Source organism: Physeter macrocephalus, chromosome 14 (genome assembly GCF_002837175.3).
Source record: "Physeter macrocephalus isolate SW-GA chromosome 14, ASM283717v5, whole genome shotgun sequence".
Taxonomy (NCBI): Eukaryota; Metazoa; Chordata; class Mammalia; order Artiodactyla; family Physeteridae; genus Physeter; species Physeter macrocephalus.
The window spans coordinates 125,125,578-125,147,606 of record NC_041227.1 but is presented as its reverse complement, the minus strand read 5'-3'; positions in this window follow the sequence as shown (position 1 = coordinate 125,147,606).

Here is a 22,029-nt window from a genome sequence, read left to right as displayed (position 1 = left end):
ATGGATAAAGAAGATGTGGTACATATATGCAATGGAATATTACTCAGCCATAAAAAGGAACGAAATTGGGTCATTTGTTGAGACGTGGATGGATCTAGAGACTGTCATACAGAGTGAAGTAAGTCAGAAAGAGAAAAACAAATATCGTTTATTAACTCATGTATGTGGAACCTAGAAAAATGGTACAGATGAACCGGTTTGCAGGGCAGAAATTGAGACACAGATGTAGAGAACAAACGTATGGACACCAAGGGGGGAAGGCCGCGGGGGTGTGGGGTGATGGTGTGATGAATTGGGCGATTGGGATTGACATGTATACACTGATGCGTATGAAATTGATGACTAATAAGAACCTGCTGTATAAAAAAATAAATTAAGTAAAATTCAAAAATTATAAAAAAAATGAGTGCTTTCAGTAGCAGGAATGGCACTGCGGAAAAAGCTGATGGCAGGATAAGCATTTGGGGTAGTGTTTTATTAACATATTTGTTAGTACTTGTTCATTGTGGAAATGTGAAGACCATGTGTGGCTATGGAAACCACTTTTGTAGTTCGGCATATACAGGTTTTGTGTGTATTTAGCTTATTGTATTATTCTTGCAGTTAGCTTAAAGTAAGGATTAAAATTGCATTTAAGGGGATCATTGGATATTACTGTTTGTGAAACTGAATGTTTTGTGTGCCACTTATAAGCATTATCTGTGAATCAGTACTTAGGAAGATTTTACTTTCTTAACCTATCGATATAAGGAATAAAATATGAAAAAAGTAAAAAGATTTTAAAAAGTGTGCAATAGCATTATGTCTAAAAACAATGTATATACCTTAATTTAAAATATTTTACTGCTAAAATTGCTAACCATCATCTGAGCCTTCAGTGAGTTGTAATCTTTTTGCTGGTGGAGGGTTTGAAATACTGGGAGAATTACCAAAATGTGACACAGAGACACAAAGTGAGCAAATGCTCTTGGAAAAATGGCGCCGATAGACTTGCTTGATGCAGGGTTGCTGCAAACCTTCAACATGTTAAAAAAAAAAGCAGTGTCTGTGAAACGCAGTAAAATGAGGTGTGCCTGTACACATGTGTGTGTTTGTGTGGGGGTGGGTACGTGTGTGTGCCCGTGTGTGTGTGTACCCGTGTATACATATGTGTGCCTGTGTGTGTGTGTGTGTCCCTGGAGTGTGTGTCTGAGATCTGAGTCACCCTGTTGGTAAGCTGGGGACAGTTCACAGGTCGCAGGATGAGAAGCCAGAAGCCCCTGGTGCAGCCAGCCTTGCTTGCCCCTCCCCCACCAGCTCACTGAGCTGATCCCCTTCCCTCCCCCTCTTCTCAGAGGGCAAGTCCAGCCCCCTCCCCAGCTGCCACCCCGGAGGTCATGGGGTCCTCTCCTACCTCCATGCAGAACCCCACCCCCACCCCGTAGCCACTGCCCTGGATCAAGCCAACTTGGGCTCCTGCTCCCAGGTGCAGCCCCTCCCTGGTCACATCCTCCCCGCAGCGCCCTCCCTCACGCTGCTGCAGCCTTTCGGCTTCCCCAAGGGTGCTGGCCTCCTTGTCACCCCGACATCTTTGCACCTGCTGTTCTTTCTGCCCTGAAACCCCCCCAGTCAGCGGCACATGTCCCTGGTTAGCACCGTCTCTGTCTTCTTGTCTCAGCTGAGACGCTCCTTCCGGGAAGCTCCCTGACCCTGGTCCAGCAGGGGAGGGAGGTGGCTGTCCTTCTGGGGTGCAGGTAGGGCCTCTTCTTGTCACTGACCTCAGGTTATAGGCAGGGCCGGGACACTCTTGGCCTTCGAGGTGTCCTCTGTGCCCAGCCCAGCCCACAGCACTCGGTAATCCCAGTTGAATGGAAGATGAGGGGGACACATGGCCCAACTTCCCCTGACCCCAGGGACCCCCAGGCAATGTGGACACTGTGGTGTGAGGCGGGGAGCCCCGTCGGGAGCTCTGACCGTGGCGGGCTGTGGGGCCCTGTGCGGGAGGGGGCAGGAGTGGATGAGGAACTGATGCTGGGGAAAGCTGGGGGTCCCCGAGGTAGCCCCTTCCCTGGCCTACCCAGAGCAGTTGGGGGGCAGGCTCTCGGGGGAGCGAGGTATGAGTCCTGGGGTGGCTGCCTCTTGCGGCACCCCCAGGCTCCCTGGCCGCCCTCCAGGGGCAGGCTCTGGGATGTGGGCGCACACTCACACACACACACACACACACACACACACACACACACACACACGCACGAGCCAAGTTCAGTGTGCGTATTCCTGTAACGCTGGGCCGCTGGCAGGAAGTGAGTGGCTGCGAGGCTGCTGCTGGGAACCCGGGGCTGGCCCCGCTGAGATAAAGGAAGGCAGCAGATTGGAGCTGGAGATAGCGGCCTGGCTCCTGTAAACAGGTTGGGGAGCTGTCCTTCCCATCCCATCCTCTTGGCCCTGAGCCTGCAGGATCTATAGGGCGCTGGCCTGGGTCCAGGCCCAACAGCCTGGGAGTCGAGGGAAAGCTCTTTGTACCATCATCTCTGAAGACTGGGGGGTGACAAGGGACAGAGCGCTGGGCCTGGGGGCCCTGGCCGGGCACAGCATGTCAAGGTCATGCGTGCCGGTGGGAGGGAGGGCAGGGGATGGGAGGAGCCTGCAAGCCCCTGTGCCTCCGCCACTGGGGAGGGAAACGTGACAGTGCATCAGAGGGGTTCCCTCCAGAGCCATCTCTGGAATTCCAGACAGGGTGGGGGACCAGGAGAGAACGGGAGCAGTGGGGGGCTGCGCCTCATTGCTCAGCAGGCAGGCTCTGCCGGCAGCCCAGCCCGCGGTGAGCTCGCATCCTCATTCCAGAGCTCCTGGGCCATGAGTGCCAGGAGGGCCGGGTGCAAGTCTGGGTGCGGATTCCCAGTGCCTGGTACAGTGGGTGCTCAGGTGCACTGGTGTTCTTGAAAAAGTAATGAGCTATCACAGCATAATACAGAAAATCACATGAAGCATATTTGTACAGTTTTACAAGTAAATATAAAACGAACTCCCATGTCGTTGCCACTCAGATCAAGAAATAGAACACGGCCAGGATTCCAGTAAGTTTCCTTGCTGCGCACAGCCCCTTCCCTCTGCCAGAAGTTATGCTGCAGCCTGACTTTTATGCTTATTACCTGCCTTGCTCTATGGTTTTGCCACCATGGATGGGTCCTTGGTCATAGCCGAGTACTGCTAGGTTTTGGATTTGCTGTGAATTGGGTCATGTGTGCCCTTGTGTGCCTGGCTCCTTTTATGACGCTCTGCCTGCCAGATTCACCCGTGTTGCAGCTGTAGCTGGTTCTTGCCACGGCTGTGCGGTTTTCCACTGTGTGCCACGGTATATTTCTCCATTTCTACCATTTTGGGACCTTTGGCTGCTTTCAGAACTGGTTTCCAAACAGCCCTGCTGTGAGCAGGCACATTCACACTCGTGTTTCCTGGGGCAGAAGTGCACACATTTCTGCAGGGCAGACGCCCGGGAAGGAACTGCTGAGGCAGCAATCCTTATCTCCTCCTTACTAGACACCACCGAACCTTCCCCAAAGTGGCCGGAATGATTTAAACGCCGCCGTGGCACCCACTGCTTGTTGTTTCTCACCATCACTCCGCATCGTCGTTAGACTTCAGAACTTTAGTCATTCTGGTGGACGTGTGGCAGTTTCTTGTGATTTTAATCTGCTCTTTCCGATAACTGACCAACTTGAGCACCTTGGCTTAGGTCTTAGCCATTCAGATTCCGCTCTTTTGAGGAGCCTGATTAAGTCTCTTTGAACCGTTTTGTCGGTTATTTCCATATGCTGGATACTAACCCTTGTTAGCTATGTGTATGGCAAAAAAATTTCCCCCTTTTTATGGATTGTCTTTTCACTTTTGTAGAATTCTTGATAGATTACAAGCTCTTTGATTTCTGTAATTAAATCCCCCCTCCACCTTATGATTCATGTCTTGTTTAAGAACACCTTCCTTTCCTCAAGGTCATGATGACATTCTCCTAAGCGTCTTCTGACGTTTGGAGGTTCAGCTTTCCCATTAAATTGAGCCACTTGCTTGTTCTGTGGTGTGGAAACTGCAGCTCGGAGAGAAGGTTCCCGTGTGACGTGGGGGCTGCATTCATTCCCTCCACCCCAGGCGTGGCCCAGGCGTGCACCGGGGGACTGCCTGGGTCAGAGTGGGAATCGGAGTGTCCTGACTGGGGAGGGAGCACTTGAGATGGGGCTGGGGAAGGTCTTGGTCGGAAGTGAAAGGGAAGGTGGGAGGCACGTGCCACCAAGGCTTTGGGGACAAAGGGGGCCTTGGACAGGCCTTTCAGCTCCGTGACCCCTGTGCGGGTGGGAGGCCTCTGCTGCCTCTCAGGGTCCCTCCCAGAGTCTGCAAGGCTGGGGCTCAGCCTCTCGGGATCGGAGGTGCTGGGTCAGGGTCCGACCCCTTCCACAGAAGCACCCACACCTTGGGCTCCAGGCCTTGGGCCACAGGGAGCTCTGGGTCTTAAGGGCTCCTCAGGGGCCTGGGGGACCTCGGGGGACAGAACAGCCCAGGGTGAAGCCTGGCAGGAGGGTGGGCCGAGCGGCTGGAATCCTGGGAAATCCGCTGGGACAGTACCCCCAGGGCGCCCTCCATTCTGCTGCGAAGCAGCCAGCCTTCCAGGAATCACTTTGGGGTGGGGGCAGGGAGGATTGTGGGGGGAGCCAAGCAAGCCCAGGGCTGGGTCCCCACTTCAAGGGCCTCCCTGAGGGGGTGCTGGGTGTGCACAGGCAGTAGGGGCAGGAGAGAGCGGGGTGTAGAGCTTTGGAGACTCCCTGAGTTTCAGGACCCGCCAGCTGGGCCCAGGGGACCCTCTGGACTCCCCGCCTTCCCAGGTCCCCCCGGCTCTGGCCGCAACCAGAGCAGACCCTTGCACCTTCTGACCCCCAGGCCCCGGCTGGGCCCCGTCAGCGGGAGGCCAGTGTTGGGGGCCTGGCGTTATTTACTGTGGCAGCTTCCTCCTCCTTCCAGTAACTTGTCCTCCAACTCCAGGCGGCTTCTGATCAGGCAGCAGACCGCTAATCTCTCGAATCTGCTCTCTTACCGGCATCGGCCTCTCGCTTCCTGTTACTTGGCCGGGCCGAGGCGCAGGGTCAGGTCCGTGCCGGCCGGGCCCTCGCCTGTTCCCGGGGCCTCTGCTCTGGCCCCTCAGCCCACCCGGCGGGGAACACAGAGGGGTCAGATGCCGGGCATGGGTTTGGCGGCCTGTCCGGGGTGGGACCGGCTCCGCATATGCTGACCCTGTGCTGGGGGTGGAGGACCTGAGGGCGAGGGGCCACAGGCTCGGAGGCTGGGGGTCCAGGTGCTGCGTGGTGGGCGGCCGGGTTCCTCCGCTTGCCCCTCGGCTGGGCAGAGTACCCACGGAGAGCACCTCCCATCTGACCTCCCCTGCTTCCCCATTCCCTGCTCCTGCAGCCACCGGGGCCAGAGCCTGTGTGAGAAGGAAGCGCAAACAAGGTTCTGGCGAGCAGACCTGGACGGGACTCACATGGACAGAAGGAGTCGGGGCTTTGGGGTCCGCTACCCGAGAGCTTCCCTGGGCCTTATCCGCAGGGACAAGGATGGGAAAGGGCTTCCACTGCAGAATTCCAGGGCTTCCCTGCCATGTGCACCCGGGGTGGGCCTCCCCAGCTGCCGCAGAGGAGTTGCAAGGTCCCGGGGGTGTGGGCGAGGATGGCGGCCCAGCGTGCACCGGGCTCTGAATCCAGGAACAGACATCCGGCACCCTGGGTGTAGATCCTACCTTGTTTACAGACGGTATTCCTGGTGATGGCACCCCTGCCTCGCGCCCTACAGCCAGCCCCTCCGTCAGTCATTTACCCAGAGGTACAATTGGAGCCCGGTTGTCTAGTAGTGAAGAGCACGCTCCCTCTGTGCCCTAACTGCACAGTTTGTCTTATAAGGAACCCTAATCCTTCTGTTATTTTGTCCCCAGTTAGTCTGTTTCTGTCCCCTGTGCCACAGACTAGCCTAATTTCTCCTCCCCCGGCAGCCCTGCAGAGGATGGGAGATGGCCCTTTTTGGGGGGCCCCCTGCACATCCTGGGCTTGACTCCCCAGCTTCCGACAGGATGACTGGCGTCAGGGAAAGCAGGTCTTCCTGGTGGCGGAGTTCAGAGGGGGAGTCTTCTGGAAGGAGGAAGGTTGGGACGTGAGGCTGGGGAATGGGCCAAAGCGGGGGAGCTGCCAAGGACCCCAGCTTAGCTGGGGAGTCCCAGAGGCCTCTCCCTGACTTTGGTCTCCAAAGTGGGACACACAGGATAATCTGCTGGGGTGGGGAGGAGAACTTTATGCTTAGGATTTACATTTCGCCCTTTTAAAATGTCTATCTTTTGTGAATATTTTATAATGCAGGTAACAGATTCATACAGTCATGGAAACTTGAAACCTATAAATAACCGTACATATATAGTTATGAGCTCATATGGAGTTACGAGTTCAAATATTTCTTACGAGAGGGTGCATGCCCAAACAGTGAGAGGGTTTGAAGGTCACTGTCTCTTAGGGCTTATGATCTTTTATCCTGGGCCCCTTCCTACTGAGCTTGAAGTCCAGGATGGCAGGATGAAGGAAGGTCCACATTCAGGGACTTGGAGGGCTGGCCTCAGCGAAAAGTCTCAAGCTGGCTTGATGGGGGTGATGTGGGGGGAGGTCTGAGGACCAGCGGGTGTCATGGGCATAGATGGGGCTCAGGCCCCTCTCTGGTGGGCACTTCCTCCCGTCTGGAACAGAGACAAGACTGAGCTCGCCCTGGCACAGGGTGTGGGAGAGGCAGCCATGGCTGGGCCCTCTGGTCAGGAACCCAAGAACCCCTTGCTCAGGATGGAGGGCAGCACACAGGAGTGGCACCTTCTGAGCACACCCACCTGTCTCTCCAGCCCTGGGTGCCTGGGAGGAGCTTTGTTACTAGAGTGCTTAACTCCATAAACAAATATTTGTGACGCTCCTGTGGGGCCCAGAGCAGGGACAGGGCACAGCTTGTGCCATCACATGTTCCTGGTCAGGTGGGTGGGTGACAGTACAAGATGCTAGTGATCTGGAGTGTAAGTGCATTTCCCCAGGTGCTGGTAGAGCAGAGGCTAGTGCTCCCTGCCGGGATTTGTTGGTGCCGAGGAAGGAAGATCAGGAAGAAAATGCTGAGGTCCTCAATCCATCTACCAGTCAATATCTACTGGGCACCTGTTAGTTTTACCAGCCGGTGCTGGGGTAGGGTGCTTTGTCTCCTGCCGATGACAGAGGGCCAAGGATAGATCACAAGGAGCTCTGCATGGCCGGGACCATGATCCCCATTTTACAGATGAGGAAACCGAGGTCCCGGAGGGTAACTTGCTAGTAAGTAAGGACTGGAACCCATACCTTAAAGGTCTAGCTGCGAGCACCACAGGTGTGTGTAGCGCCAGTAGGGGGCAGTGCTGGAAGCGCCTGGAGGCACCCCCAGGACTTGCTCCCCTTCTGCACTTGGAGGAATCCCACCTTTTTCTCCCTGTTTCCTCTGCACCTGGCTTACCTCAGAGCAGGCTTTGTTTCCAGTCACTTGCCAGTGTCCCTCACTGGGCTGCAGGCTACTTGAGGGCAAGACCTGTGTCTTTTGTTCTCAGGATCCCAGCATGGGGCTTGGAACATGATGGGTGTTGAGGAAATACCTGAATAGATGTGGATGAGAAAAGCAAGAGTAGAGGGGTGCGGGTGTGAGGGCCTTCCTTCCAAAATGGGAAGCGGACCCGGAGAGAGACAGGATTTGCATGCATTGGGGGGAGAGGGCAGGCTACCGGGGGACAGCTCCAGCACAGGCATTAGACATTGCTATCAGGAGGGAGCCATGGCAGGTTCTTGAGCAGGGCCACGACAGGGCAAGCTTCCCTTTAGCCCTGCGCCGTCCTGTGCTGACCCTCCTGCGGGTGTGGCGGGGGGTGGGAGGGCAGCTCCTCTCTCCTGGCCTGTGGCCTGACTCCCCCTGGAAGTTCTTCCTGCCTTCTCACCTAAGGCCCTCAAGCTGCACCTGGGAAAGGTGTCTGCCAGCAGCTGGTGGGGGATGAGGGCTGCCTGCCCTCTGCCAGAGCTCAGGACAGACACTCCCCTGAAACCTGGGCTCAGTTAGTTTGCTGGCTCATTCATTCGTTTATTCTGTAAATGTTTATTGAGCACCCATGGGTGCTTGGCCTTGGGGTGGCGGATCCTGCCTAGGGGCTTGGCCTCTGAGGGTGTGTGAGGGCCACCCCCATGGTGGTGCTAGTCTCCCTCACCCCACCGCTGGGCTCAGAGCCCCTCTGCCACCCTCTCCCGGCCCACCCTGGGCCAAGCAGGGAGACAGTCCCCCTGGGTTGGGGGAGGGGGTCTCTGGGGAAGGAGCCCCGGCAGACCCTCCACAAGGAGCAAGGGGGGGTAAGGGGGGGCGGGCTTCAACTGGGGTAGGGCTGGGCCTCGGCAGTCTCGCCCGACCCCACGCAGGCAGCTGTTCCCGGAATGGGGGTTTTAAACTTTTTTTCTGTTGGCGAATATGCATGTGGTCTTAATTATTTATACGCAGCACTTATCTCCCCCAAATGTTTTATCGGGATTCGGCAGATCGGAGAGCGCGAGATGGAAGCCCAGGGCAGGAGCGGGGGCGGGGAGGGGACTGTGGAGGAGCAGTGGGGAGCCGGGGGAAGCTACTTTAGGCGTCCCCTAAATCAGCCCGGGGGTGAGGGAAGGAAGGACCCCATTCACGGTCGCTTTGATTCTCTCAGGCCCTGGTGGGCGTTGGGAAACTGCAGCGGGTGTCCGGCCTGTGGGGATTAACACCTGGGGCGGCTTAACCTCTCTGGGCTCTGACCTGCCCGGATCCCGATAACAGGGGGCGCCACTCCGGGGGGCCAGTTCTCCCCGGTGAGTCCCTGGTGGATGCGAAGGAGGGTGGAGAACCACATCTTTCAGCAGCAACCCAGGAAGCCTTAAGAAGGGTCCCTGCTCTTTCCTGGTGGAGGTGGCAGGAGAAGAGAATGGGCGTGACCTTGGGATCCCTCACCTGTTAACGAGCCGGGGCATTATGGTCTTCTTTAGTGCTCACCATGCCCTGGAGACGTTTCCTGCCCATTTTACAGATGAGGAAACTGAGGTTCAGAGGAGCCACCAGCCTAAGGACCTCCAGCAGAGCAGGGACTGGTGCCCACGCGGACTCAGGCGGGCAGTCTTTCCTGGAGCAATGGGAGGGTAGTGGGCCAGGCCTGCCCCTTCACTTGGCCCCCCTCCCCAGTAGGTCCCTTAAGCTGCTTATGTCCTGTATATGCCCTCTATTCCTGGCCGTTTGGGCAGCGCCACTGGAGATTCCTGGAAGCGCCTCCCGTGCACACACCCCTCCTCGCCCCCGCCCCCGCTACGTGTGCAGGATTTGCAGGGGTGTCTCCGAGGCCCCCAGGAACCTGAGCATGGAGGGCCCGGGAGCCCCCCCGACTCCCCCCACCGGCAGTGCCCAGCGAGCCCTGGCCTAACCCTCGTTCCAGCCGCACCCATGAAGCCCTCTGGGGCCGAGGGCTGAATCGGCGGCCTGGGAAGCCTCGGCAGAGGGTCCCTATGGGAGGTCTGGCTGGGGGTAGGGGGCGCCCTCGATGGGGAGGGGCGCTGGGTGGCGTCTACCCCAGCTGCCTGGAATTCCACGGGGGCAGAGGGCATCGAGATTTGGAGGTGCACCCAGGAGCCCCCTGTGCCTGGGGGCTGCCTTCCCCCTCCCCATCTGGGGCTGGGGGGGGGCCGCGTTGGGGTGAGCTCTTGGGCCCCCTGGAATCTAGACTCCCTTGGTTGGGCAGGGCGAGGGAAGGGGAGTCTCATCCATGGCATCCCCGGAGTTTCACCCCAGGCCTCGGAGTCGAGGATGTCTCCAGAGGTAAAGCTCTTTCAGAGGGAGATTCCCGCGAGCTCCGGGCGGCCCTGGGTAATTGGTTCATCGATTAACAGCTCGGGTGTGGGGCGCGCTTCAGCGGGTGGGGGCGGGGCGGCTGAGTCTGGGGCCCAGCCCTGGGGGAGTGTTGCTGGAGGGAGGCGGAGAAGGCGGTAATTCCAGGTTGGGGAGGGTCTCTGTGCCGCCCCAAGAAGTGAGGATCCTCCGGGAGGCGGCCGAGGGCCCCCCCTCCCGGGTGCCTAGCGCCAGCCGGGCCCCTTTGGGCCCCTGGAAGAATTGGTTCCCACCAGCCAACCTGTTCCCATAGCCAGAAGTTGCCATGGTGACCCCCTCCCACCTACAGCTACAGCTTTTCCAGTAAAACCACTGCAGAAATCCATACTTCCCGACAGGCACGCCCCCGGCCCCCCACCCCCTACTCGGCGCGGTCTGGGAGCGGCTGGGAGTTAACCCTTCGCCTGCCAGCCAGCCGATGCTCTTTGGGGGAGTCAGGGGAGTGAGAGCTGGCAGTGGGGGACCTGGGCTGGAGAGGAGAAGGTGGACAGGGGCAGGCCGGCTGCCCTCTCCCTCAGGGCCCCAGGATGGGACTTCAGCAACTCCGGGAAGTTGGAGTGGAGAAGGGAAGCTAGCTCCCCACCGTTGCCGCCTTGGAGGAGTCTTGCTGGGGCGCCGGGACCGCTCCTGGTGGAACCCCAGGGTCCCCGCTGGGCTCCAGCCGCCCAAGGGTGCCTTCCGCTGCAGTCGGTGGGCCAGCAGACCTACCTAGCCTGGCCTGCAGTTGCTGGCGGATTCGCTCTCCCCTCTCCCTCCTCTAACCCCTCCTCCCAGCACAGACCTCTCTCCTAGAGGCAGAGAGGGCTCAGCTCAAGTCCAGCAGCCCCACTGCCCACACCTGGCAGCCCCCCAAGGGAGGCTGCATGCCCGGAGCCTGGCCTTGTGTCCATAGGTCTGCTCTGATGGGCTGTTGGGCAAAAGAAGCCACTGACTGCTTGGGGTCTTGCCTTCCTCCCCTGAGAAGTGAGGGTAGTGATCTGGGCTGCTTGCAAGTTTGAGGAAGAAGAGGGGTTGCATCCTGCTGAGCCCCAGGGATAAAACCTGCCTTGTCTCTATGGGGGAGGGGCCCCTGGGGACCCCTGAGGCTGTGCGGGCCCAGGGGGCTCAGCTCTGTGGCCCAGCCTGCTTCCCCTTTCAGAGCTGTGAGTGGGCGATGCTCTAATTATTCTGTCTGTAGCCCAGGATGAATAATTGAGAGGTCTTTGAAGAGAATTAATTAGCCCATTTATTGACTGTAAATGCTTTGCTGCAGATGACGAAGGGAAAGCTCCCTGACTGTGCCTGTGCCGGCCCACAGCTACATGTGGAATTTGCACTCTGGGTTGCCTCAGCACCACCAGGGTTCAGCCTTTGCCTTCACCCAGAGAGGGGTACAGGCTGCGAGCCCCTACTCGCTGGCCCCTCGCTGCAAGGTTCTGCCCCTCCTCCCCAGCTCTGCTTCATTTATCTTCCAAGAGGCAAGTAGGGACCTCCCTCCCCCCCGAGGAGTGGGGACAGGGCACGTCCCAACGTTGGGAGCACTTGCCCAGCACACTGGACTCCTGTCCTGGGGCCAGGCTCTGGGCACGGTCCCATGTCCCTCGGGGCAGAGGCACACCACCGCAGGGGACCCGTGGGCTGGCTCTGGGCTCCATGGGTCTCTCTCCGCTGAGTCCAGCACGCCCACTGTGCCCCAGCCCCTGTGTGGGCCTAGCGGGGTGACAGGAAAATAGGCAGCGGTCCAGCCCTCCAGGCTGTGGTGGTGGGATCAGACATGTAAACATCCGGGCATCTGTGGGACCAAGGAGGGCGGGTCGCTGTTAGCCTGGAAACCGCCGGCTCGCTAGGTGAGTGCTAGCGATTCATAATAACAGCAAACATCTCTATAGCCTTTACTCCACGCCAGGCCCTGTCCTAAGCACATTACGAGGACTACCTCCCTTACGCTTCAGTGCAGACCCCATGAAGGCAGGGGCGTGGACTAGTTCCCTGGTGGGTCTGCAGAGCTCAGGGCAGAACCTAGCACAGATGAGCGTTTGTTGAATGAATGAGTGAACGAATGAATGTGAGGAAACTGAGTGACAAAGCTGGGCTCACATCCCCTTTTGTCTGGCTCGAGGACCCATGCTCTGCTGCATCTGTGATCCCCAGGGGAGGTGGGGGCCCTGAGCACTGCGCAGGGTGGGGGGGGGGTGTCAGCCCCTGCCTCTGTGGCCGCTGGACCTCAGTGAATGGGAGAGCGGGCACCTGCAGTGACCGGGAGACCTGCCTTAGAAACCCCAGGCGTGCAGCCGTGGGGCACACGGACTGGGGAGGGGAGACGCAGCTGGGGAGCTGTTCGGAGACCAGAGTGCTCGGTCCAGATGAGCCATGGTGGGGGCTGGGCCGAGACCACCGCAGTAGGGATGGAGAAGCCCTGACAGCTCTGATCTGTGGGGAGGAGGAAAGGGGGGATGGAACTGACTGACTCATGGACCTGGAGATGAGGGGACAGAGGGTTGGAGATGACCCCAGGGGACACCTCACACGAGGACGTGTGTCTTCGAGTGAGGGGAGAGCTCCGGAAGCACAGGGAAGGGGCTCTCACTTGGGCAGCCCTCAGGGAACTGGATGTCCCCGGCCAGATATCCCCTGTCATCCTTCCATACCCCACCACCCCCCGCCTGCTCTGTGACCGGAAGGCTGCCCTATGGTCCACACCAGTGGGTTCCCTCTTCCTCTGCCTCCTGTTGTGTTTAACAAGCGGGAGATGTGGGCAGAGATGGGGGGCATTGAGCACAGCTCAGTGGGTGTGTGCGCCCTCCAACCTACAGCTCCTGTCGGCAGCCCTCCCCATGCACTCAGCTCTCCTTCCAGAGCTGCTGTCAGCATTGCTGTTTGTCTGCTTTTCTTGAGCATCTGCTATGTGCCAGGGGGTTCTGTACATCCTAGCAGTTCTATGAGTGAGGTAGTCGAACAACTGGCTTTCATATCACACCTGACTTAGACAATGACCCCAAGTCACAAGTGAGTGAATGTCGGAGCGGAGGCTTGAACCCACGTCTATGAGACACCACCCCCCCGCCCCGCCCGCAGTGACACCTATTGCTTCCCCTGCCTTCTCCTCTTCCTCACCTCCGGGAACCTCCCTCCCTGCCCTCAGCAGGGTTATGGTGGGAGCTCATGGGCACCTCACCTAAGGGGTTCTTCAGCTGAGTAAGAGAAGCAGGTCTCCCTCAAGGTGGCTGAAGCCTGGGAAGCTGGTGCATGTGGATGCACAGGGCCCAGGAGGTGAGGAGGAGCCTGTGTGATGAAGTCTGCATCCCAGGAAGGAGCAGAGGCAGAGCTGAGAGCCCAAGCCTGCCTCCAGCCCCTCCCTGCACTCCCGCTGGTGGTGGACTTTAGTCCTCTTGGTTGCTTGGTGTCCAGACAGCCTTCCTGGGGCCTATGGTAGGGTCAGACAGCATGCAATGAGGGTCCAGCAGTGCTATTCTATGCAGGCTGTTCAGTGCTAACCAATACACCCATAAGCTACTTTTCTGCTTGTCTTAACCAGAGAGCACCTGTCTGTCAGATGCAGTACAGACTAGTGACTTCTCTTGTGTTCCTTGAGAAGCTCCCTGTATCAGTCAGCTACTGCCATAATTAGGCCCTATAAGAAACAGCCCCACATTCTCAGTGGCATTGCACAGTAAGCACTGATTTTTTGCTGTCATGTCTGTGAGCTTGCTGGGGTTCAGCAGGTCCAGGCTTGGCTCCGGGCTGTGGGTTGGGTCCAGGTTTGCTCCACGTGTTTCTTGTCCTCCTTAGACCAGCAAGAGCCCCTAAGTGTGTTCTTCCTGGGGCTGTTTCGGCCATGCAAGAGAGCAGGTTCCTTGTGCAAGCACATTTCAAGTCTGCTCAGTGCATATCACTGCCATCCCATTGGTCAACGCAAGTCCCATGGCTCTCTGGTCTGAAGGTTTGTGTCCCCCGAAAATTCAGATGTTGAAATCCCAACCCTCAAATATGACGGTATTAGGAGGTGGAGCCTTTGGTAGGTGGTGAGGGCTCCAGTCTCATGAATGGGATCAGTGTTTTTATAAAAGAGACCCCACAGACCCCCCCAGCCCCTTTCCCCATGTGAGCACACAGTGAGAAGGTGCCGACTGTGAACCAGGAAGAGGGTTCTCACCAGAGCCTGACCATGCTGGCCCCTTGATTTTGGATTTCCAGCCTCCCAAACGGAGAAATTTCTGTTGTTTATAAGCCACCCAGTCTATGGTACTTTATACAAACTAAGACAGATGGCTATGCCCAATGTCAAGAATATGGATGCATAACTCTGCTAGAAGGGAGTGAAGAGGCAGGATTGATAACTCAATTCCCTCTTTTTTATTTTTAATTTTATTATGAAAATAGTTTTGGGGACTTCCCTGGTGGCACAGTGGTTAAGAATCCGCCTGCCAATGCAGGGGACACGGGTTCGATCCCTGGTCCGGGAAGATCCCACATGCCGCGGAGCAACTAAGCCCGTGCACCACAACTACTGAGCCTGCATCTAGAGCTGGCGAGCCCCAACTACTGAGCCCATGTGCCGCAACTACTCAGCCCAACTGCTGCAACTACTGAAGCCCGCGTGCCTAGAGCCCGTGCTCCACAACAAGAGAAGCCACCACAATGAGAAGCCCGCGCGTCGCAACGAAGAGTAGCCCTCGCTCGCCGCAACTAGAGAAAGCCTGTGCGCAGCAGCAAGGACCCAACACAGCCAAAGATGAATAAAATTTTTTATAAAAAGAAAGTGATCGTAATAATTGTTAAAAGTTTTTTAAAAATCAGAAAGCAAAAGTAGGGCTTCCCTGGTGGCACAGTGGTTAAGAATCTGCATGCCAATGCAGAAGACATGGGTTCGATCCCTGGTCCGGGAAGATCCCACATGCCACGGAGCAGCTAAGCCCGTGTGCCACGATTACTGAGCCCATGTGCCACAACTACTGAAGCCTGTGAGCCTAGAGCCCATGCTCTGCAACAAGAGAAGCCACCACAATAAGCATGCACGCCGCAACGAAGAGTAGTCCACACTCTCCACAACTAGAGGAGGCCCGCGTGCACCAACGAAGACCCAATGCAGCCAAAAATAAATAAAATAAATAAATTATAGAAAACAAAAGTAGGCAGATGGGCATAGCAAATCCCCATAGAACATCACCCAGATTCCATAACTGTAAATATCTTCTTATATTTTGTCTGATCTGCTTTTTTTTTCTTGGTAAGATGTTTTTAAACTTTTAAAAAATTGAGGTAAAGTATGCATAACACGAAATTTACCATTTTAACCATTTTTAAGTGTGCAGTTAAGTGGCAATTGGGATAGTCACATTGCTATGCAATCGTCACCACCATCCGTCTCCAGAACGCTTTCATTGTCCTAAACTGAAACTCTGTCCCCATTAGACACTAACCCCCCATTCTCCCCTCCCCCAGGCCCGTGCAGCCACTCTTCTGCTTTCTATCTCTATAAATCTGACTATTCTAGGTACCTCATCTAGGAGAAATTACACAATATTTGTCCTTTTGTGACTGGTTTATTTTACACAGCATAATGTTTTCAAGGTCCACCCATGTTGTAGTGTGTGTCAGAATTTCCTTCCTTTTTAAGGCTGAATAATATTCCATTGTATGTATAGTTTATCCATTCTTCCATTGATGGACACTTGGGTTGCTTCTACCTTTTGACTATTTTGAATAATGCTGCTCTGAACATGGGTGTACAAGTATCTGTTTGAGATGCTGCTTTCAATTCTTTGGGGTGTATACACAGAAGTGGAATTGCTGGATCATATAATAATTCTATGTTTAACTTTTTAAGGAACTGCCATACTGTTTTCCACAGTGACTGCACCATTTTACATTCCTTTTAGCAGTGCACAAGGGTTCCAATTTTGTTTTTTCCTTTCTTTCTTCCTTCCTTTTCTCTTCTTTCTTTCCTTCTTTCTCTCCCTCTCTTTCCTTCTTTCTTTCTTTCTTCCTTCCTTCCTTTCTTTCATTCATTCTTTCTTCATCATAGCCATCTTAATGGGTATGAAGTAGTGTCTAATAGTGGTTTTGGTTTGTGTTTCCATCTCCTTTTGATTTGAGCTCTCTTTTGAGATGGGTTTCTGTTTCCTGTAACTGGTACTAGTTAGGGTGGGTTTAGCGGCAAGTGCCCTGTGGTTCTACCTAACACGTGCTAAGAGCTTACTGCAAGCCAGGCTCTTCACTCCTGAGCCCCATCCCAATTCAACCCCCGCAACAACCCAGTGTGCGGGGGGGTGCTTTGACGCACAGTGTAGGGTGAGGCTAGGGTGGGTAGGTGACTTGCCCAGAGGCACGTAGCTAGGGTTCAAAGGCAGGTCTACACCTGAGCTGTGACCTTGGGCCCCTGCCAGGGTAGGGTGGGCGTTGTCAGGTCACTGCCCGGGGAGGCCTGCCTGTTGCCTTGGCCCAAGACTTGGAGAACTGGTGTCAGGGTTCTGGACAGCACCGGGGTGCAGGAGAGACTGGGAGGAGAGAAGGCATTGAGACTCCTTCCTTCTCTCCCAAGAAGAGGCATTTGGAGGCTGATAGCATCTTGGGAAGAGGAGCTCATTGCCCAAAAGGGCTGCTGTGGCATCTAAAAATATGCACTACCTTCCTTCTGGGAAGGGGGGTTGAGAAGGAAGCTGCCCAACCCCTACTCACCAGTAAGCTGACTGTGTTCAGATAAATGGCTAGATTTCAGTTAAAACCCTGCTCCTTGGCCTGGTCCCCAGGGCCTTGGCCTGTTATCGAGCTCCTTGTGGAACGGGTTTGCTGGGTGGATCTCGTGGGCAGAAGTGACGCGGAGGAGAGCCTGCCTGCTGGGGGCTCAGAGGCAGGCAGGCCGGGCAGGGCCTCCCACCTGCTCAGTGCCCACGGCCCCACCCACCCTTCAGCAGGGGTTTTCTGCTCCCTGCGTGGCCCAGAAGCCTGGGCATCAGTGCCTGGTGTCCTGTAAAGCAAGTGGTGGTGGTGGAGGAGGCCTCCTTCGAGAGGGGCAGAGCCAGCCGGCGTGGATGCCCACCCCGAGCCGCAGGGCCACAGGGGACCACCTGCAGCGGAGCCAGGAGAGGGGCCAGGCCGGGGCGGCGGGCACAGCTGGGCCCGTGCGAGGGGTGGAGGGGCCTCTGAGGAAGGGACTTCCCAGCAGGCAGCTCTGCTGAGACCCCAGGAGGCCCTCCTCGATTCCGGTAATGCCAGAACGTGGGGTAGGGCGCCAGCTTCTGCCCGCCCAGGGCCACCCCCTCCCCTCGCCTGTCTCCCACCTGCTCCCCTCACAACCAAGCTCCTCTCCTCCCCCTCCTCTTGCGCTTGAATCCCAGGCTGACCCCTCCCTGGAAGATGACAGGTACAGCAGGACCATTCTCATGACAGCTGGGAAGAGACGCAGCAGCCCGTGAGGGACCCTGCCCGGGTTGGTGCAGCCTGTGAGGGGTCGGGGGAGGCCCCCTGCCCCCTTTCCCAACCTCACCACCAGCCCGGATGCCATCCCAGCCAGGCCTGAAGTGGACGCCTGCCAGCCCACAGCCCCACGCGGCCCAGCTCCACGAATGGTGCTCCCTGCCTGCCCTGGGGGGGCAGGTGGCCCTTGGGAGGCCTCCGTCCAAGGGTCTGCCGGGCACGAAAGGGAGAGGTCGCTTCCCAGGCTGGTGGACAGGGCTCTTCACCAGAGCTCCCTGTGACCCTCCCCCGGGGGACCGGGCCCCTCACCGCCACTCTGTGGGGGCACGGCAGGGGGCACGAGGCAGAGGTTGCAGTGCTGCCTGCTGAGCTGACACTCCCTCCCGTCCCCCTCCCTCATCTGTGCTCCCTGGGATCTGGGGCTCACCCTTAGAGGTGGGGGCTGCTTGCCCCTGCCCACTCCATCGCCCCTCCCCACCACTCAGGTGCAGGGAGCCCGGAGTGGCCTCGGGGGAGACTTTTGGGCAGGTTCCCAGGGCCTACAGGGCGGCCTCTCCTTTCCCAGAAAGAGGAAGGAAGGCGCAGCATCTGGGGACAAAGCCTCCATCCCCACCCTCTCTGTGGCCAGAAGCTTCACCCTGTGACCTGGCCTCTGGGAGACGGGCCAGCTCTGGGGGTGGAGTCGGTCCCCTAGGAACCCCCAGGGAGGACATCTGCCCTCTGTGCTTCAGGGGCCAGCCCTGTGGGGTGCCGGGGCACCCTTCCCAGGCCCAGCGTGAGCAGGGGTGGGCATCTGGACTCTCCCGGTTCTCCAGGGCCCTGCATTGGCCCTCTGCCCTCTGGCTGGCATGGCAAGCCTTGCCCAGCCCCAGGGAGCAGGTTGCCCTGAGGACCCTCACCTTGGCCGCGGCACCCACCCGCCCCCCTGCCCCTTCCCGCCTGGGGATGCACAGAAGGCCCTTCCTCTGACTGCACCAGACTTCAGGCTCCAGCAGTGGTGGAGAGAGATCTGTAAACTCCCACCAAGGGTCGTGTTTATGCAAAGCATATGCAAAGCACATGAGGAGGGGGCCCCGCCTCCACCAGGGACCCCACTCCAGGTGAGAAGAGCCACTCAAGCAGGTGCCTGCAGCTGCTGGCCTGTCCCCACCAGCAGCTGTGGCAGCAGAGATGCAGGGACACCTACGGAGTGCAGGGTCTCCGGGCGGGTGGGGCCGGGGCCGTGAGGAGGGAGGTGCGGTGGCAGCTTTCAGAGGATTTAATCCCAGTGGGGAGACAAGGAGCAGGCAGACGACACAGCGCCAACAGGTGATGGGCCGGCAAGTGGTGGTTCCGCCTCCAGGATGAAGAATGATGCCCGGGGCTGCCCTGGGGGCGCAGGGGTTAAGAATCCGCCTGCCAATGCAGGGGGCACGGGTTTGAGCCCTGGTCCAGGAAGATCCCACATGCGGCGGAGCAACTAAGCCCGTGCGCCACAACTACTGAGCCTGTACTCTGGAGCTCGCGTGCCACAACTACTGAGCCCGTGTACCACAACTGTTGAAGCCCGTGTGTCTAGAGCCCGTGCTCCTCAACAAGAGAAGCCACCGCAAGGAGAAGCCCGTGCACCGCAACGAAGAGTAGCCCCCGCTCGTCTTCACTAGAGAAAGCCTGCGCACGGCAACGAAGACCCAACGCGGCCAAAAATAAATAAATTAAATAAACAAAATTAAAAAAAAAAAAAAAAAAAAAAAAAAAAGAATGATGCCCAGAGATGGACAGTGTGAAGCAGGCTGTTCCCTCGGTCCTTCCTTCACTCATCTGTGCTGGAACCATCTGCTTGGTGCCTGTTACGTGCCAGGTGCTGTTCTAGGGGCTGGGACAAGACAGCAGACAGAAGCGGCCGCCTGGTGAGCTGGTGCTCTAGCTGGAGCCCTACTCACCGCCAGGAAGTAAGGATTCCGGTGTGTTTAAAGCCCACTGAGACCAAGAACACCCGCTCGGCCACCTCTGAGCGCTTGCGCCTGTGAGTGTCCCCTGGCAGCCCAGCATTTCTTCACATTAAGAATTCACTTATTGGGGAGTGGAGGTTCATCCTTGTCCTTTAGTCTCACCAAAAGTTGCCAAATTTAGTAAAATGAAACAACAGGAGACCAGGTGCCTAGTTAAATGTGAATTTCAGATAAACAACAGATGTTTTGTGGGATAAGTATATGCCACACAGTATGTGGGATATACTAACAGTTATTCGTTGTTTATCTGAAATTCACATTGAACCGAGCATCTTGTCCTTTATCTGGCAACCACAGTCCCATCCACCCCATAAGATTTCTTGCGTGGAAGCTGCATTTTTATCATTCCACCTTTCCTGGAGCTGAAATGACTTCTTTTTGCCTTTTATAGCTTCACAGTAGCGGCAGTAAAAAAAATTCTTGTCAGCAGGATGATTGAAAATTTAACTGCAAAGGGAATCATTTGTTGTATTTGTGTCAGAGGCAGAAAATGGGTTCCCAGTCACACCACTGCAGTTTTTAAATATTCCCTCAGTGCTGGTGCTTTATAGTTACCTACCCAGAACATTTTATGCTCACCAGTATGAGGTTCCTTTGCAGCCAGGGTGGAATTATTGGTTAGTGTTTGAGGCCCAACAATAACATTCATTCCCCCAGATTTTGCTGCAGTGGGTTCTTGGTATTTTACAATTATTACTGCAGTAAAATTTATATTCTACAGAATTATGACAATATTCAGCTACTAATGGGGTTACTGTTCACTTGTGTTTTTAAGCCATGGAAATAAAATTTACTCCCAACAATACAGCTGCAATTTTATGTCCCCAAAACTGGCTGCAAATAATAAACATAATAAAAGAATGCCTGTAAAACGCATAAAACATCCTTCTCGGAAAAAGTGGTCTCTCTGCGTGTCCCCTGATTCGACCGACGGGGTCAGGAGCCCGGCCTAGCAGTCAGGGTTCCCTGGGCCGACTTCAAAAGGATGAAGCAACTTCTTTGCAGGCCGCCTGGAGAGCCTCCGTGGCCTGTGAAATGGGACCAAAAACACTGACTTAGAAGGGCTGGTCACCAGGGCATGCAGTGGCCTCCGTTTGGATGATCACTGTGCTGGTTTCCTGGGGCTGCCAGAACAGACTACCACAAATTGGGTGGCTTTTATCCATGGAAATTGATTCTGCATGGTTTTGGAGGCCAGAAGTCTGAAATCAAGGTGTCAGGAGGGTCTTGCTTCCCCCGAAGGCTCAAGGGGAGCATTCCTCCTCATCTCGTGCAGCTTCTGGTGCCACAGGCGTTGCTTAGCTTGTGGCCTCGTCCCTCTCGTCTCTGCCTCTGTGGTCTCAGGTCTCTCTGTGTCTCTCCATCTGTCTCCTGTCTCTTATAAGGATACTCGTCATTTTGGTTCCTTCTTTATGTCTTTGGATGTAGAATATCTTCTTTGGTAGGTTCCAGTCTTTTGTATTGTTGGTTGTTCAGCAGTTATTTGTGATTTGGGGGAGCTCAAGGTCCTTCTACTCGGCCATCTTGTCCCTCCTCTCAGGACACTTGTCATTGGATTTAGGGTGTACCCTAATCCAGATGGCCTCATTCAGATCCTTAACTTAATTGCATCCTCAAAGACCCTTTTTCCAAATGAGATCACATTCATAGCTTCTTGGTGGACATACTTTTTAGGGGGGGTCAATTTAAGTCACATTATTATTATTATTATTATTATTGTCAGTTGGGAGGTAAGATGGAAAAGTTGAGAAGCACCAGCCCCAAGGATGGAATCAAGTAGGAGATGACCCTGGCTGGGGACCATGTGGTCCATCCACACAATGGAATATTATTCGGCTTTGAAAAGGATGGAAATTCTGACCCAGTCTGCAACATGGATGCACCTTGAGGGCACTGTGCTCAGTGAAATCAGCCAATCACAGAAGGACAAGTGCTGTATGAGTCCACTTATATGAGGCATCTAAAGCAGTCAAATTCATAGTGACAGAAAGTGAAATGGGGGGTACCAGGGGCTGAGGGAGGGGGGAATGGAGAGTTAGTGTTAAATGGGGATAGAGATTTCATGTGGGAAATTGCAAAAGTTCTGGAAGTGGATGGTGGTGATGGTTACACAACAATGTGAACGCACTTAATGCTACTGAGTTAAAACACTTAAAAATGGTTAAACTGGCAACTTTTATGGTATGTGTATTTTACCACAATTTTTTTAAAAGAAGAAGAAAAGAAGCTTCATAAGAGCACATGGGCTTTTACGGTCCCATCTGGCTGTGCAGAAGCTGGGTCTCAGAGAGGCGAGGGAGGCTGTCTGGACACGTGGCTATTCCGTGGTAAAGGCAGGAGCTGCAGGACCGCTGCCTGGTCTGTGTCCATCAGCACCTTTGGAGCAGGGTGGGGACAGGGTGCCTCCTCTCCCGAGTGGGACCAGAGGCCCAGAGGGTGTGGGAGTGGCTGAGGTCACCAGAGCCTGGGTTAATTCCCTCCTAAACCGTTAGCCCTGGCGTGCCTCCTGAGTCCCCAGAGTTCAGCCGCACCTCCTGCCCTAGAATCTGGGGTGTTTGTTACACAGGCAGCTTCCGGGGCTCACCCCAGAACCCCCAGCTCAGAATCTCGGGCCTGGGGCCTCCGCAGGGCAATTTGACGGTGCCGCAGAGAACCCTGCTTATTTCCAGACTTGATCTCAGAATTACCTGCGCTGCTTGTC